Consider the following 18,417-nt stretch of genomic DNA (forward strand, 5'->3'; position numbering starts at 1 on the left):
GCAGACACAGCCTCCAGGCAGATCGAGACCAGAACCGAATGGACATTGGACAGGAAAATCTTCCAGTCCATTTGTCAGCGATTCTACACACCAGAAGTGGACCTCTTTGCATCCCGTTTAACCCACCAAGTACCCAAGTATGTCTCGAGGTACCCAGATCCGAGGGCTCTGGCTGTGGATGCATTCCTCCTGGACTGGAGCAAATGGACTTGTCTAATCCATCCCCCTGTAGTCCTTTTACCTCGGGTACTGAGGAAGATCAAAGAGGATCAAGCAACTGCAGTCCTCCTAATCGCCCCGAACAGGACCGGACAGCCATGATGGTTTCCAGACCTCATTCAGATGCTGGTGGATCGCCCACTGCTGCTACCCAGCGCCAATCTCTATTGTTTCTCCCATTTCAGCCAACAGCATACCATCCCCTGTGGAAGTCCCTTCATCTAACAGTTTGGCCGCTATCAGGGACCGTTACGAAGCAACAGGCCTTTCAAAGGAACTTGTTTACATCCTGTTGGCCTCATGGGGAACGGCCCCCCAGAAGTGGTACTTAGGCCCCTGGAAGGCATGGATACGCTGGTGTTCTCAACGGGGTTCCTGTCCCATTTCAGCTTCTGTAGCAGAGGTTCTTGCATTTCTTGCATCTCTAGTTACACAAGGCAATTTGGAATACAGGACTATAGCTCTCTATAGGTCAGCTATTTCTCACGCTCATGACCCAGTTGGCTCTACTCAGTTCGGAAGTCTCCCCATTGTGGCTCGTTTTATGAAAGGGGTGTTCAAGATTAAACCCCCCAAACCTAGATACTGCTCTACATGGAATGTTAAGACTGCCTTGTCATTCCTAGAGTCCCTTGAACCCTTAGAAGGTTTGACACTAAAGCAGCTTTGCTATAAAACTTTTTTAGTATTAGCACTGACTTCAGCAGTAAGAGGTCATGAACTGTCAGCGTTGGACTTGACGTATTCTCTCAGAAAAAAGGGATCATGGGAATTTTCACTCCCTACTCATGTGAAGAACTCCAGACCTGGTCACCCTGCTCGGAAGTTTCTTCTCTTGCAATTACCAGAGAATCCCAAGATTTGTGTTGTTCGTAGTCTAACCGCTTATGTGGAGAGGACAAAAGGATGACGGAAATCGACCTAACTATAAGTGTCATTTATCTCTCCGCACAAGGCAATTTCAAGTCAATTAGTCTCTCGGTGGCTGTCAAGAGCCTTGGTATGACCGGAATTGAATTGAATTACACTGGACGCTCGACTAGGGGAGCGTCTACCTCTGCCGCTGCCGCCGCAGGGCTATGTGCTGATCTTATCTTGGAAGCAGCGGACTGGGCTTCTGTGCAGACCTTTGAACGGTTCTATCACAGAGAGTCATCTGCTGGTGCCTTCGTAAGGGCTGTGCTTAATGGTTAGATTTATCAAATCGCAGTATACCTCCCTGTTATACAGCTTACAGGAGGCTTTGTATTGTTGCAGGACATTAAGTTTTTATCTGGCCTCATTTGAGTATTTGTTATTCATCATGGTTGTGTTACTTTGCCTTATCCTATTTGCAGGAGGCACTGTATTGTTTTAGGACCTTAAGATCTCATCTAGCTTCATGTTGTATTATTAAATTGTTATGGCTGTGTTACTTTGCTTTGCCCTCTTCGCTTGGCAGTATTGCTTTGGTAAACTGCACCAGTATTGCGACTATCAGTTGGAGAGGGGTGAAGAAGAAATTATGTTTCCCCGGAGGGTTACTTACCTGACGGGGAGATGTGGTTCTCCGAACCCCTCGTAGACTGATATGAGCAATACTGGTCCCCAGGCCATTGGAATATGTCTTTTCCTCCCCACCCTTGTACTGCCAATCGACATGGCCTCACACACCACGACTCAGAGGCACAGCGCATGCGCATCTTTTCTTTTATAATGTGGTATCCAGGCCGCGGCCGCACGACATATGCATCAGTATTGTTCATATCAGTCTACGAGGGGTTCGGAGAACCACATCTCCTCGTCAGGTAAGTAACCCTCCGGCGAAATATAATATCTATAAATAGTTTATAGTTGATAATTTTTGAAATGACTTTTTGAAAGCCTTTTTGAAAGCTCAGGCAGTACATGTGCAGTGTAACTAGGCAAGTAAACAAAAATCAAATTACACGCTGTTTATTCAGACTGCCTGTAAATTTTAAAATGGAATATATTAATCAATTTTGATTGGCATTGGAAAAAAATATTTTTACATTAACTTGTACATGTAGTGTCAATTGACTTCTACAGTCGCACAAAGCCATTAAATAAAAGTTCACCATAATCACCAGTCCTAAATTAACACCCAGTCAGAATTGTTGGTCATAATTTGTCAAAGTTCAACTGTAGTTTGACATTACTATAGCAAATTGTCTTGAAATTTGTAGTGATCATCAATAAAACAGGGTTTACATGTACCTTTATGTAATGTATATATATATAATAACAGATAACGATCTGATCAAATGTAGATTTGACTTGACATTTTATCACTATTTTGTTTCGTACTACACAACTTGTGTCCAGTACTCATCAGATACATCAGATAAAATTGCCAAATGCGAATTTACATCATTACACTGATTTGAAATACACAAGCGACCATTGGAAATGTGATAGCTACAATAAGCGAATGCTTTTACAAAACAAAGGAAAGTTGGAAATTACGAATAAACTCTGTTATTATTGAAATACAAAAGAAGATTTAAAATTTAACATTTAACATTTTTCAGGAGGAATTTGTTTGCATGCCTCCATGAAGTTATCTAATCAGTTCATTCTATTTGTTCAGGGAGGCTAACTCAGGTTTACAAATAATAAAAAACTTCTCCCAGAGGCGTACGTTACATCGATTTGAAGTGGGGTTATATGGGGCAGCTTCCAAGTGACTTTGACAATAAATCAAAGTTCAAAGTCACTTGAAAGATTTTAAAGCAAACTGCCCCATATAACCCCACTTCAAATCGATGTAACCTATGCCTCTTGGAGAAGTACCTTTGTAAACCTGAGTTAGCCTCTCTGAATAAATGGAATGAACTGATAACTTCAAATAGACACGCAAACAAATTCTTCCTAAAAAGTGCTAAATTTTAACTTTTAAAGCTTCTGTTGTTACACAATAGTAACAGCATTTATCTATAATTTCCAACTTTCCTTTTTTTTTGTAAAAGCATTCACTTATTGTAGCTATCATATTTCCAACGGTTGCATGTGCATTTCAAATCAGTGTAATGATGTAAATTCGCATTTGGCAATTTTATCTGATGAGTGCTGCACACAAGTTGCTCAGCTCGTCATCTGTTATAATCATGCTCTAGTTACTACTGAGCACTCTAAAAAGAGATCTGCAAATCACCTTGTTTATATATAAAATATATAGAGACTGACTAAAGCAAGATATTCTTAAGACACCTCGTCCCTCCGGAATAGACACCACGCCCATTCATCCGCAGGAGATGCTAGCAAATTTAAAATTCAAACCTTTCTTTAAGATCTTAAGGCCCCATAATAAATACATTTTGCTTTCAATTTTACAAATTAAGTGCGCAATATGGTCATTTACAAGATAAACTAGACTAGTACCTAGCCAAAGGTGGGGAGGGGGGGGGGGGTTAAAAAGCCGATTTTTAATTGTCATTACTCGTGAAGATAAGGTCTTTCTGCCACCAAACATCGTGTTCAAGAAAAATTGTACTATGATTGTTACAAAAGCTGCAGTGTGATCTCAAAAAAAAAGAAAAAAACAATTCCGAGCAGCGCGGATAGAGTGTCTTTTTCGTTCTCTGAGTTTAGTATGCAAAATACAACATCAAGGAAGAACGTATTTGTGCATTGGAGGTACGTTTTCCAATAAACATTGTATTCAAGAGAAATTTGAAACCTTATTACAAAGTGCGACAACTTGTTATTACAAAGCGTGACAGCTTATTTTATTACAAATTGCGAAAAGGCTATCATGTAAATTAGCAGTGAATCGAGCCGGCGATTTACGATCGTTAGTCTTGTTACAATGATTTTGTTAAGATCTTCTATATCTGAGAAGAAACAATTTGCTTTTAAAAATTTATCTTGTTTCATAAAGTATTTACGAACACAGCGATCTACAGCAAAATCTCGCCAGTTTACATCTGGCACAGGACGAAATCACATGTTTCCGTATATCTGAAACGTGGCGGAAACACGCAACTCCATGTTTCCGTTATGTTTACGTCTTGCGGAAACGTGAAAATTCAACTCTACGTGATTCCGTCACGTTTCCGGAACGGAAATGTCAAGTCACGTTGCCGTCATATTTAAGCTAGCAGATTTCCGCCGTTGTTCGTTTCCGTCATGTTTCTGCAAACGGATTTGCAGTTGTTTGCTACATCTACCAAAACACAAACGCGAGATGGTTCTTTGAACAACAATGAATCTTAACATTTTGACCAGTATGAGAAAAACTACAGCTGCAGCCGCAGGAAGTAGCTCACCTCACACTTCGTAAAATGACAAATATAAGGTGGTATGAGGAGTCCGTGTAAGGACCCTTAATGTATAAGGACTGTGCAAAGATCGGTATACGTTTGCTCCCATATTACCATGTATACTAGTTCTTACACATAACCATACGCAAAGTGTCAGGGCAATCTTATATTTATTCCTTTAACTCAGTAATCCAACTGAATTTTTACACTACTGAATATAGTGAGTGAGAAACATCGCCCATCTCATTTACCTGCCTAAGGTTGTGAGACGCATATTTGCATGGGTAAGGTTCTTTACGCAAGAAAGCTCTTGTGCATATCATTTGTCATAAATATCATCAGTATTGTTTGCGAGCTTCATAGCTAGAGCTAAGCTTTCTTGGAAACCCACTCAATTTACGGCTATTGTAATTCCGCTTTAATATAGTAAACTTGTCGGAAGCAAAAAAAGCATTATTCATTGAATGATTGATTGTTTGACTGACTGACTGACTGACTGACTGACTGACTGACTGACTGACTGACTGACTGACTGACTGACTCATTGACTGACTGACTGACTGACTGACTGAATGACTGACTGACTGATTGAGTGATCGATTGATCAATCGATCGAGTGATCGATTAATTGATTCCTAAAGGATCATACTCTCCAGTCACCAAAAAATTGTCATCCTGTTAACTAGCCCAACTAAGCGATTACCATCATTTTAATGATTTATGGAGCATTAAATGCCTCTGTATAATGCAATGAATCTGATAATCTTTTGCAAGTATTCCTGCTTTTGCTGACTTCCACAGGTAGGGTGAGATGGCGATGAAAAATCATTCTTGTTTTTAAGTTTGCATTGCGATACGTTTATAAATTTCGATTAATGCTTAGAGTTATAAGCTAAGGCAATACATTTCAAATATTCGTTAAATTATCGAATGCATTTTTAATACAGCAGCGTCTCAATTACTATTATCGCATGTACTAGAGAGATAAAATTACAGTCTAACTGGTAAGCCGCACATGTACGCAACTCGGACCTATTTTTGGAAAAGAGATCAGTAGGAAAATGATTGAGTGGTTCTTTATTTGATATCAACAACTATGTTCATTATTTCCTCTTCATTTTGAAACAAGCTAAACATTTTTTAAAACTCGTAAGCCGCACATGTACGCAGCTCGGACCTGTTTTTTGGAAAAGGGAGCAATAGGAAGGTGATAACGAACGAAGCCTTCAGCTATCGCGTAAGAAAAGAAACACTTGTCATCAGTACTTGTTTCTAATGGATACCCTTACTTATTTGTGCAGAAGCTCACGAAAACAACAAGAGCAACAGCTAACCAAGAACCCACACAGGAATTTAAATCAACTGCGGTTTTACCCTATATCAATGGTGTAACAGAGGTTCTTCGCTGCTGCCTACAACAACAAGGCGTACCCACTGTCTTTAAATCTGACACAACTTTTAGGTCCTGCTTAGCGCTAAAGACACTCTTGAACCAACAAAACAAGACGGTGCTGTTTGTAAGACTCCTTGCGAATGCGTCAAAGTGTACATCGGAGAAACAGCGAGGGCTATGCGAGAGAGGATAAAAGAACATGACAGAGACAAACGGCTTGCTCGTACACAAACCTCCGCAATTTCAGAACACGCCAACGAGACGGGGTATTTACCCATTTGGGACAAAGTCAAGTTTATTGATCGTGACCCTCACTGGTACACACGAAGTGTCAAGGAAGCTATCCATATAAGATTTCACCCAAATCACATCAATAGAGCTAGTGGAATCGAAATTCCTGAAGCATCGATACATGCACCTACAATCAGAAAGCACAACAGCCGGTCAGTTAGAATGCGGACCTATGAGGGAACAGCGTCACAAAGTCAGAATAATAATGAAAATCGAAATGCACCGATAGCAGCGAACCAAGGTGCTACAAATAGTGACACGCAACAATTGACCTCATCGCCTTATGAAGACTAGCAGTATAGCAGTCCAAACGTCGCGATCTACATCTTAAAGTGACTCCATCGTGAGACAAACGGGTGAAAATTATCTATCCTAAGCTAAACACATTTTCTTCTCCCGTTCCCACCCAGAACCAGCTGCGCGTGTTGGTTATGGGTGCAGCTGAAGCTAGAAACTTTACATTTCTTTTGGTGAGAACGCCACCAACCAGAATTGTAAACGACCAGATGAATTTCTCTGGCTGTGTTACTGAATACTCCAATCGCTGAAGAAGGATTCTGAACAAATTGAACAAATTCACGCAAAATTTGTTGCAGAATGGTTGCCATATGTAAGCTTAAGATTTACCCACAGGTGCCCACAGCGAGTTTACAACGCCTGTGATTTACTTGGCACTTTCTTCACACCTTGACACAACTATTTTCTCTTTCGGGGATTATTGTTTCGAATTTTCCATTTTTTAAACGCTTTATATATGTTATAACAATAATAAAATATAACAAAACTGCTTTGTATTTAATCGCAGAACGGTTTCGAACCTTTCTTTGGAAACAACGTTTAAATAAAATGAATAAATAACTTTATATGTGTCAAATGTAAATAACACTTTTTGGCTAATTGGGGATATAATGTCAATAAATAAACAAATAAAAATTATTTCCTTGTTAGTCCTGGATACGTGAAGCGTGGAAATGACTATTAGTATGGGGCAGAATATGCAAATCTGCCACTCACTCAGATGTAAACTTTTGGCCGATAACATGGAGAGCCTGGGTGAGATTTTCTCGAAGACCTTTGAAGTTGAGCGCGGTCATTTTTGTTGGTGTGTTTCGCTTTTGTGAATGTGTAGTATTTTGCTTAGGACTTTTGCTCACACGTAGCTGAAAGCTGAGAGAGGTCTTTATGACTGTGATCATGTAGTGGTCACAACAGCGCGGCCGGCGAGGTCAAAGATCAGAATTGTTAGGAGGGAAAGTCAGGAAGTGAGATGGTGTATACCAGACGTGGCTCATAGCTTTTTTCTTGGTTGAAGAATTTGTCGGTTTTCCACTCGCTTTCTCTCCTTCTAGAGTCCAAGGTAAGCCTAGGCTAGCCTGTTTCTGTGTTGTATTTTTTTGTGTACACGTTGAAATTCTGGCGGTGCTGGTATCTTAAATTCGAAACCCGTGATTTAATTATTTTGTATTTTAAAATAAGCTTACTTCAAGCAAAAAATTCAAATTGCTTAATCTTTTAATTTTGTTGTTCTTCACACTACATGTCTGCTGTATTCTATGCAGTTCGACCAGAATGAGCATTTTTTCATGAATGATATACAAGTCAGCATCGACGCTTGAGTAAATATGCTCCAAAGTTTGATTGATAGATAGACAAATTAGCATCCAAGAGACTGTGTAGATCTACTTTTTGCGAAAGAGATTTACTGTCCAAAAATGTCAAACACAAACCATGTCAAACAGGCACAGTGGCTAGTGGTGTATGTAGATGAAACATACTAGCAAAAGTATGGCTCGGTGACATAACAACACAAGTTGACTAGGCTTGCTCAACACAACAACTTTATTCTCTAAGCATCTTGGGTAATACAACAGCTTAACACAACTTCCGGTTACGAATATATTACACTGCTTTCCCCCAGATTTCCAGGATGCACTTATACCCAAGACATAGTGATAACCTACAGTTACAGGTTAAGTTTAACTACTGGTTTTCTAATCCTTTGAGATCTTCGCAAAACTGTAGGTGGACTACTTACAACTAAAGGAGATACAACAGTATCCTCGTTTTCAGGCAGATCTACATGTGGTTCAGAAGTACTATCGAGAGGATTCACATTATCATCATTTATTTTCTGACCACTTGATTCAGGCACCACGACATCTGGCTCACTGACATCATCTGGTACATTATCATGTGCTCTTATCATGTGATCAGTGTGCACATATCTGGTTTTGTGTCCTGTCCTAACTACATAGGTTCTGGGCCCACAAACTTTAATTACAGTGCCTGGAATCCACTTATCAGTCTTAGAATTAGCCCTCGAGTTTCGTACCCGCACCCTGTCATTTCTTACAAAGGATCTTTCCCTCTTACATTTCAAATCCTTATACATTTTCTGTTTCTCTTGCTTATTCTCTACAACTTGTGTCAGATTAGGCTTAATCAGACTTAATCTTGTTCTTAGGCAACGCTTCACCATCAACTCAGCGGGGGTCACACCAGTTGCACTGTGAGGGGTTGTGCGATACCGAAATAGAAAATTAGCAAGTCTGTGTTTCATAGAGATGCCCTTTTTACCCTCAAGCACTTGTTTAACTAAAGCATCCTTAACAACTCTCACAGACCTCTCCGCTGCCCCGTTAGATTGAGAGTGATAGGGTGAAACCAACGTGTGCTTGATGCCGTTTTTGCGCACGAATTCGGCAAATTCAATGGACGTAAACTGTGGTCCGTTGTCAGACACCACCTCTTCAGGTAAACCACGAGTAGCAAAAATTAAACCCAGCTCATCAATAGTCCGTTCAGTAGTTGTAGAGCTCATATGTTTCACTTCAATCCACTTTGAGTGGCTATCGATTACTACAAGGAAGTAATCATTACCCTTCTGACAGAAATCAATATGGATCCGTTGAAATGGTCTAGTTGGCCACTTCCATGGGATCAGGGGTGCACTGGGTGGGGCATTTCTAACATTTTGGCATACTGTACATACTCTCACTGCTTCCTCGATTTCCTGATCAATTTTTGGCCACCACATGCATGTACGAGCAATTGCTTTCATACCACATATACCAGGGTGTTCCCAATGCAACTACCCCAGCATTTTGGCTCTAAAGATTGGTGGAATAATCACCCTAGAGCCCCAAAGGACACAATCCTTTTCACAGGACAGCTCATTTCTTCTATTATGATAGGGTTTGAGGGTCTCATCAGGACACCCTTCTGGCCAACCTGACATCACAAATTGATGTACCTTACCAAGTACAGGATCTACAAGGGTTGCCTTTCCTATATCTTCTGCAGTGATTGGAAAATCATCATCAATTACACTCACACTGTAGACCACACCCTCACTTCCCACTGTGGAGTCCTCATGTGGTAGCCTTGAGAGAGCATCACAGTTGGCATGGTCTTCAGATCTTTTGTATTCAATCTCATAGTCATACGCCGAAAGTACTAGCTAGAGCCCACCTCTGCATTCGAGCTGCTGCTAGCGTGGGGATAGCGGATTTTGGATTGAAAATTGCCAACAATGGTTTGTGATCAGTGATCAGGGTAAATTTACGCCCATACAAAAACTGGTGAAATTTTTTTACACCAAAAACTATTGATAATGCTTCACGCTCAATTTGTGCATAGTTCCTTTCACTTGAACTCAGTGTCCGAGAGGCATAGGCTATTGGCCTCTCCTGGCCATCATCCATCACATGGCTAATAACTGCTCCAGTTCCATAGCTGGACGCATCACAAGCAAGTCTCAGTTCACGGTCCCCATCATAATGCACCAACAGTGTATCACTGGTGAGACCTTGTTTACAAGCTTCGTATGCTTACTGACACTCTTTTGTCCATGTCCACTGGACACCCTTTTTGAGGAGCTCATGTAATGGTGCTAGTGTGGTTGCTAAACCCGGTAGAAATGGGTGATAGTGCTGGACCACGCCCAAAAAAGATCTCAACTCACTGACGTTTTGTGGTACTGGTGCCCTTTTTACAGCATCTACTTTTTCCTCAACTGGATGCAAACCTTCAGCATCTATCTTCAAACCCAAATAGACAACTTCCCTCTTCAGAAATTCACACTTTGCCATCTTCAAATGCAGGTTATATTTATGCAACCTCTCCAATACCTCAGCCAGGATTTTGATATTCTCCTGCCAACTGACACCACCAATAAGAATGTCATCCTGCTTACACACACATTTTTCTACTCCTTGCAAAATCATATCCATTTTAGCTTGGAATATTTTAGGTGCTGATTTAACCCCATATGGTAATTTGGTGTAGGAATAGAGTCCCTTGTGTGTGCTAATTGTCAGGTACTCACGACTTGCTTTATCAACACTTAGCTGAGCATATGCATGCGACAAAACAAGTTTGCTGAAAAATTTTGATCCCGAGAGGGCAGCATACAAGTCCTGTAGGGTGGGAAGGGGATACTGCTCATCTTCAACAGCTGAGTTGATGGTTACTTTGTAGTCCCCACAAATTCTAACCGATTTGTCAGCCTTTGGCACAACTACTATTGGGCTTGCCCAGTCTGATCTGTCAGTTTTAACGATTACCCCATTTTTCTCTAATTTATCCAACTCCTTTTCAACTTCATCTTTCAGTGCATATGGAACCCTACGTGGCTTAATAAATATGGGCTTTGCACCATCTTTCATGGTGATGTGTGCTTCCAACCCTTTCATGCCCTCATAGCTATCTTTGAACAACTCACTGTGTTTAACTAGTAATCCATCAAGTTGACTTTTGGCACTTTCCAACTCGGATCTTGTTAAACTAAATATTTCACCCCACTCAAGCCTTATATGGTTTAACCAATTTCTTCCCAGCAAAGTAGGCTTCTTCTCATAATCAGCTACAATAATTGGCAATGTATATTCATGGCCCTTGTACACTACATCACACAGCATTTCACCACACACTGTAAGGGTTCCACCCGTATGGGTTTTCAATTCAACTTTTGATGGACGAAGTGGAAAATTACTGAATTTCTGAGAATGTGTGCTCTTACTCATTATTGAGTAATCAGCTGCAGTGTCTACTTCCATTGCACATGGTGAACCATTTGTGGTCATTTCTACAGTATAACTTTTGTTGGTAGGGTTATCTGTACCAACTGCATACATGGAATAAATACCTAACTCATCATTATCATCATAACCTTCTGTGTTTGATTCTAAGACACTATGAACAGTACCTTTAGCTCCTGGTTGTTTTGTTTTCAAGCTAGACTCAACATCTTTACTGCGACAAACTGATGCAAGGTGACCTACTTTGCTACATTTGTAGCATTTTGCTGACTTAAATTTACACTTAGGTGCAGCATACTTACCACCACACCGGTAACATGAGGGTTCCTTAGTGTTTACAGTTTACAGTTTATTTGCTATGCCTTGGCTGTCATCACTTGCACTGACAGGACGGAATTCTTGGGTGTTCTTCTCTGCCATTTCCATTGACTTGGCAATCTGGCACGCTTTCTCAAAAGAAAGATCCTCGGTGTTCAAAAGTTTATTCTGTATTTTGGGATTGTTCAATCCGCACACAAAACGGTCTCTCAGAGCTCGGTTGAGAAACTCTCCATAGTTACAATGAATCGATAACTTCTTCAAGGCCATAATAAAGTCACTGATGGATTCGTCTTGTTTTTGATAGCGAGTTCCAAAATGAAAACTCTCTGCTATCTCCAATGGCGCTGGATTGCAATGTTTCTCCAATGCTTTGACAATGTCCGCAAAAGGAGTGTCTTTTGGTTTCACTGGTGCCAGCAGATTGCTCAGGGTAGAATATGCTTCGGGTCCAATCTCAGTCAGAAAGATAGCACGTTTTCTATTTGCAACTGCGAGATTGGCTTCCTCTTTACCCTCGCCTGTTTCTTCTATGATATTATTTGCCATGAAGAACATTTCCATTCTTTCCACATAGGAACGAAAAGTCTCTCGCTCAGGGCTGAACTCGCCAACACGACCAAACAATCCAATTCCCGCCATTTTGATAGCACGTGCTCAAACTTTGATCAAGTTGCCTCTGTCGAAAACAAACCTTTTTCCTCACACAGGGAAAATCAAAACTTCACTGGATTTCTCATGCGTCTTCGTGCATGTAGAGGATCCCATCCTCGTCGCCAAAATGAAACATACTAGCTAAAGTATGGCTCGGTGACATAACAACACAAGTTGACTAGGCTTGCTCAACACAACAACTTTATTCTCTAAGCATCTTGGCATCTTCTCTAAGCATTAATGGGTCTACTGAACATATGTGAAAGGGGTTTCAAGTTTAAAGCTACATGTATATAAAAGGGTAACCTTTTCTGGAAAAAACACTATACAAAAGAGAAAGTATAATGACCTTGGGGCGGAGCCTCCTTGTGTAAAACTTGTTTAGGTCCCTCCTCCCTCTCCCGGGGCATAGTTACATGGAGAAAACTTATGTAACTGTAAATAAAAACATCCCCTTCAGTTTGGGTTCAAATTTGAATACAAAATTGAACTTTTTTGGTACAAGATGTAGCAGGGGATTTCATGGCAGAGTATCATTTACAGCCAAGCTTTTTCAAGTAGCCCTTTCTGGGAGGAATGCTGAAATGTTTGGAATGATTCTTATAATATTTGCAGAAATACTTTTCTCTCTGTTCCCATTTACCAGCTAGCTAAAATCAAATTGTTCATGTTTGCAATATCTTTTATCTATTTCTTCAATTTTGCCTAACTAATTAAAATACCTATATACATAAAATTTTTATTGTTAGACAGGGAGACCACTACAGCCTAGCCAATTACAGTGGATCTGTCTCCCGCTAAAGTAAAATAGTGCAAAACATTCTTGGAATTCTGAAGCTGATTGCCTTAAAATTATGAATGTTGAAACCCTGTGGCATACTTTCTGCATAATTGCAATACAGCCTTTTCACAATGCAACACTCAAATGTTAACTGAAGAAGCACCACAACCAAATTATCTTGACCCAAAATGCACTGCTGACTCACTAATATTATATAAATTATGACCCACAACTCTTACTGGGTGTTAATTTGGGACTGGTGATTATGGTGAACTTTTATTTAATGGCTTTGTGCAACAGACTGTAGAAGTCAATTGATACTACATGTACAAGGTAATATATGTAAAAATAATTTTGTTCCAATATACCAATCAAAATTATAAGCAGTCTGAATAAACAGCCTGTAATTTGATTTTTGTTTACTTGCCTAGTTACACTGCACATGTACTACCTCAGCTTGCAAAAAGGCTTTCAAAAAGTCATTTCAAATATTATCAACCAGAAACTAATTATATAGATCAAGTAAATGTATATAGGCAATGTATCCACGACTTCTTCATATTTTCCATTGATTAGTCAATTTATGAGTTTTAAATTTACGGCATGTTTTCCGTCGTCCCTAGCTGTGTAAATCAAATTTCTATTTCCTTCAATGCACCCTTAAGACATTTTACAGAACAGTTTCTGGTCGTTCTTTTGTCAGTGTTTCCCATCATTAGTTGTTATTTCTCAGTCAATTTTCTGAATAGGAAGGAATAAAATGCGTTAAAATGTCAATGCAGTATTGAATAATAAAGCTAGCAATCGATCTATTCGAGTTAACAGCCAACGCTAAAGGATTGGAGCAATGCCTGTTAAGGGAACGACATTTGTTTGAAATAGAATGCGAGCATTTTTTCTTTTACCCAAAAATCTGCGGGGAAGAATGCAAAAAAAATCAATTTTTAGTAGGGCAGTAATTTTAATTTTATTTCTTAAAAGAAATACAAAACATTTACCGTGTTTCTATCGAGTTATAGAAACACGAGTGAAGTTTGGGAAAACGAGAAATGCTGTGGGAACACGAGCCGCAGGCGAGTGTTTCCACAGCTTTTTCGAGTTCTCCCAAACTTTCACGAGCAGTAGCAGCTGTCGAAATCTTTACAGGAACAGTTAAATAAACACTGTTTTACGCTGACCATTCATGTGATAGTAGTTGTGGTAATAATAATAATAATAATAATAATAATAATAATAATAATATCTTTATTTATCCTGGTAAAGACCGGTCAGTCGATCAAGATATAGATTGACTGGTATTAATCGGTGACCAGTATAAAAAGCATCAAAAAAAGTCAATAAAGCATTACAGGCATAGAATTTACCATTACAAATCTAAAAAGTATAAATTATGTACAAAAATTTAAATTTAAATTGTACGTGTGATTTGCACTATCCATGTTTATTAGGTAAGTGAATGTTTTGCCTTTAAATTGTGCAAGTGTTGTGAGCTCGCGAATCTCTCTTGGCAGTTTGTTCCAGGCACTCGCAGCCGAAAACGAAAACGAGGTCTGTCCACATTTGGTCTTAACTTGTGGTAGATTTAATAATGTTGGATCTCTAAAGGATCGGCAATGTCTCTGTGATCGTTTCATTAAGTAACCTGTCAACTGCTTAGGGCAGTTAATGTTGTTAATTATCTTGTAAACATATTGTAGCTTGATGAAAAGGCGTCTACTGTGAAGAGATAATAGCTGTAATTTAGCGCGCATCTCCTGAGTACATGTCTTACGGTCAGCATGCAATATTACATGTATTCGCATTGCTTGGTTTTGCAGGCGCTCTAAACGTTGGGCGTTCTCTTTGCTGCATTCGCCCCATACAACTCAACCTTACTCTAATAAAGGTAGCACAGTCTGCTTGTAGATTCTGAGCAAAATATCGCGACTAAGAAAAGATGAAATTCTGTTAAGCAGTTTTAGTTTAGGGTAAACCCTAGATTGTATATAGGTTACATGTTTGCTCCAGGTCAGACAATGATCGAGGTATATTCCTAAGTATTTAAAGTAGTCTGTTTTTAACAGCGTGCTTTGATCCAATCAACATAGCCTACATTTCTTATGATTACTGATTAAACCATTCTGATTCCACCATGTTGCAGTACTTTTTAGATCTTTGTTGACACGTTTTTCTGCTGCACTAACATCTTTTGCGCTGGCGTGGATTTCCGTGTCGTCGGCGTATAGTACTACTTCGCTATCTGTGCAAGTGTCGGTGATACCGCTGATATGGATGTTGAATAAAGTAGGTCCGAGAACCGAACCTTGCGGAACTCCGTGCGTGATTAAAGGACGTTCAGACTCGACACTTCCGTATGACACGAATTGGTTTCTTTCCTGTAAGTAGCTTTTGAACCATTCAAGTTCGTTTCCAGTCACTCCGCATTTTGACAGTTTGCTGATCAAGATGTTGTGTTCAATTACGTCAAAAGCTTTTCTTAGGTCCAAGAAAGTACAGACAACTTTTTCACCCCTGTCAATGGCAAATTTCCATGAATCAACGGCTGCAATAAGCGCAACCGTGGTAGACGGATACCTGGTATATGCAAATTGATGGTCACTGATGAGGCCAGTGTCTGCTGCAAAACCTTGAAGATCAGTGTTGGCAAACGATTCAAGCACTTTTGAGATACAGGGAAGAATGAAAATTGGTCTATAATTATCACGTTCGGTCTGGTGCCCCCCTTTAAACAAGGGAGTTACTCTTGCCGTTTTCCAGATGGACGGAAAGCGGCCGCATCTGAAAGATGTATTGAATAACTTAGCTACAACATTGCTGATGTATGGTGCAGCAGTCCTAATGACTTTAGCTGGAATGGTGTTTGCACCTGTGGCCTTAAATATGTCCATGGCTCGTAGAGGCCTGAAAACGTCGTTTTCACTCACGGCGCGAAAATTGAAGCCGTGACTGGGAAACGCTAAAGGGCCCGTCTGTTGTAGCTCAACTGGGTAGCCGTGGGATTGCTGACTGACTAACAGCGAGGAAGCAATTGTTAAACAGCGAGGAAGCAATTGTTAAACAGCGAGGAAGCAATTGTTAAACAGCGAGGAAGCAATTGTTAAAGTGTTGGGAACTTTATGAATTGAAATCGTAAAATCTCCAATGTTGAGCTATATTAAAGAACTACTCTACACATATGTGTAATAGTCTCAGGGCAACCTCGTCAGGGTCGCTGGAATCTCAGACCGCCATCTTAAATTTGTTCGACTGGAAGAGCTTGGAACGATGGTGATTTTAAGCTCCAAGCTCGATTAAAGAAAAACATAAGATGGTAGATACTGTCATTGCCATAGTCCGTTCTTACTTATCTTAAAAGCAGTGGAAAATCATATATTTAGATGTAAATAAAGGCCCGCCAATAAATGTGCGAATCAGACAGCGGGCGGCGAGCCCCCACTCAAAGTGTCGAGAAATAACCTTAATACCCTCTAGTACCAAGTTTTTCACGTCTCTCTTCAAGTTGTAATATACCCAAGGCCCCAGCTGACTGGCAATCCTTTTCACCGACAGCTAAACAGCTTCGTGACAGACCCGCTCAATTGAAATAGTGTGACAGCAGCAATGAATCTGAATGTAGCTCTATCGTAGTAAAGCTAGGGCCCTAAGCCCATCCCAATGCGCTATATGATGGCTTAGTATCAATTAAAAACAATTATACATGATTATTATTGGTATTTGGTTTTAATTATGAGTAGATACAGGTGTCTAGCAGTTTTATTTGACAGTTCCACTTTGTCGACAGTTTGGAGGCGTCAAAACGTAAACATCCCTTCTTCTTCCACCTCCCGGTTTAATTAACTAATGGCAAATAAATGTGGCCGAGTGTAAATCGACGCGTATAAGCTTTTTGACAAGCAAAGGATTGCCGTTTTTAATAATTAATTTGTGATTAAACCTGCGAAAGCGAGAGGGAAATTCCGCTTTTAATACAAAATAAAATGACAGCGTTTAAACGGCCGGCGTTAACTAAACAAATGATGAAAAAGTTCATAAAGAGGAGAACTTAATTGATAATAAAACGGTTCGCGAAGTTCTAGTTGAATAAACTATGTTAAGGTTAAAATGAAAATTTTAATATCTTTGAACCTGAAAAGCAGCTGTCGAAATCTTAACAGGAACAGAAAAATAAACAATGTTTTAACGCTAGGGAATTCATGTGATAGCAGTTGTGTTGAGAACTTTATGAATTGAAATAACATAGTCTGCAATGTTGAGTGATATTAAGGAACTACTCTAGATATATGTTATATTGTTTCATCATATATAACAGCCAATTGCGGTGATGTTTCCGTCGGTTTAGTTATCTTAGATAGAAACGGAGAATATTTATTAAAAATGACCCCTTATTTAACTCCGTGTTTATTGACTGTGTGGGATCCATGAATAGGAAGCTTCTGTCAATCATTTGCACGATGTTATCACGTCAGTGGGATGCTCAAATGTTTTCACTTCACGGACCCCTGCTTTGCATACAACATGAAGCTTGAATTGCGATATTGTTGAATGAAGAAGAAAAAACTACTCTGAAGTAAAAGCCCAGTGGAAAGCAAAAAAATCTACCACTTTATCTCGAGAACCTGAAGTGTTACGTACGCATTCTTGTTCAAGAAGAACTCATAATTTCTTGTTAAGCATACATACGAGACTTTAAAAGCCCAACAGAGTATAAAATCACTGCAAATAAAACACTTTTTTATATCAGTCAATAGCAATCACCTATTCTATGCAAGGTTCCAAAATGATTTTACTTATTCTACAAAATGAGCCTGCATACAAATGATGTTTACACAGTCTCGTTAGTTTCAGGAAATTTTGTTTTCAGAGCATAACATGATCAAGAACTCTAAACTCTAGACTAAGAACAATCGTTTCTCATGGATGGTGTAGCTTACAGCGGAAAAAAAGCCGATGCGGGGAACAAAGCCGCGGGAAATTTGAGAAAGCCCCTAACATAAAATCAGTCATTATTCGTTAGATCATGATATATAAAAGTAATAAAATGTTTAGTACTGGCAACCGATTTTTGAGGCAGAACTGAAAAATAAATGCAACTACAAATACTTTATCTAATTACAGCTTAAGACACTAGGGATACCAAACGATCTATTCCCTTTTAATTTAGGTTGATCTTACTCAGATGTTAGCTGAAAACAAAATTGAGGCACAAGCTGCTACCCACTACCTCACGTAATTGTGTTGAGCTTCTCCGACAAAATAAGAAACCCTAACCATTGTCACAACTGAACATGCGGCGGAAGGCGGAAAATAGATCTGCCTATCATTCAACACGTAAATGATGACATTTTGCGAAACAATAGTCCCGCCTTTCCCAGAACACAAGTACAAAAACGAACTTATAACGAATCAAAGAGAAAACTCGTTCGTGAGCGCAAGAGCAGAATTAAGAAACTGAACGACGGA

General features: G+C 39.6%; 1 pseudogene; it reads right to left on the minus strand.

Moving 5' to 3' along the window:
• Nucleotides 1–11,570: 11,570 nt before the first annotated feature.
• Nucleotides 11,571–12,195, minus strand: LOC145493813 (uncharacterized; annotated as a pseudogene).
• Between the last annotated feature and the right edge of the window lie 6,222 nt (nt 12,196–18,417).

This window comes from Orbicella franksi, chromosome 7 (assembly GCF_964199315.1).
Source record: "Orbicella franksi chromosome 7, jaOrbFran1.1, whole genome shotgun sequence".
NCBI lineage: Eukaryota > Metazoa > Cnidaria > Anthozoa > Scleractinia > Merulinidae > Orbicella > Orbicella franksi.